Genomic DNA, 795 nt, shown 5'->3' with positions numbered 1-795 from the left:
TAAAAAAACTAAATAAATATTTGTAAAATTTAAAAAAAAACGTAATTAATACTGTGGGGTGTTTGGACACCCCATTGAGAACTGTTGTTTTTCTCTTACTGGAATTTCTGCAGCATCGTAGTAATTTCTGAGCATGCTCTATACATAAAATCATGAAGCTACTGAAAAGGACACAAATATTTCTTGTGAAATCTATGAATAGTGCAACTTTTAAAACGTTGGGGGTGGCGAAACACCCCACTGCACTAGCCCAGGGTTAATATTTTGATGAAGTAATTTCTCGTTAATCATTCTGCTTTATAAGTTCGGAAGGTTTTTTTGACGACTACCAAAATTTGGATACAAGTAAATGATTTCGTTGTAAGAATTTAAATTCAGATTTTAATATCAAAAGTAAATTGTTACCAGAGCGTCTTTGGCCATCGGCCGTCGCGACCGAGGTTACCGCTTCCCGGGACGTGGACCCAGAGGTTGAATTTTGGGAAGCGTGTTCACGTTGTGAAACGTGTTCTTTATAGTGCACGTGAATGGAATCGTTGGTGATTGGATGCGACAAACGTGTCGTTGTTTGAACTGTGTGTTTCAGCGTGAGGGATGTTGTTGTTTCTGTGCGTGGATGAGAATTGGTAAACTGATGTAAATACAAGAGAAAATAAAAAAACCTCTTGCCTTCTTATCCTACGTTAGTAAATTGAAAACGAAACCTTAAATTTAAATATTACTTCAGAAATAGCAAAGAAAAAAGTCATTCACATCTCTTACGAAGCGACTTCCTTTGCATCCTTGCCCACACCG

At 37.2% G+C, this 795-nt stretch overlaps 1 protein-coding gene across 1 annotated transcript in view; it reads right to left on the bottom strand.

The window, feature by feature from the left end:
- Positions 1 to 489, bottom strand: part of LOC111613889 (dihydrofolate reductase-like) — a 29,263-nt gene extending 28,774 nt beyond the window's left edge. The window contains exon 1 of the mRNA XM_023355244.1: positions 406 to 489. The gene's annotated coding sequence lies outside the window, so the exon portion shown is untranslated. The remainder of the gene's footprint in view (positions 1 to 405) is intronic.
- Between the last annotated feature and the right edge of the window lie 306 nt (positions 490 to 795).

The sequence above is a fragment of the Centruroides sculpturatus genome, unplaced genomic scaffold (genome assembly GCF_000671375.1).
Source record: "Centruroides sculpturatus isolate CEXI.00-Female unplaced genomic scaffold, Cexi_2.0 scaffold1756, whole genome shotgun sequence".
Classification (NCBI taxonomy): Eukaryota; Metazoa; Arthropoda; class Arachnida; order Scorpiones; family Buthidae; genus Centruroides; species Centruroides sculpturatus.
Note: the sequence above shows the minus strand (reverse complement) of the source record. Positions and strands in the feature narration are given on the sequence as shown.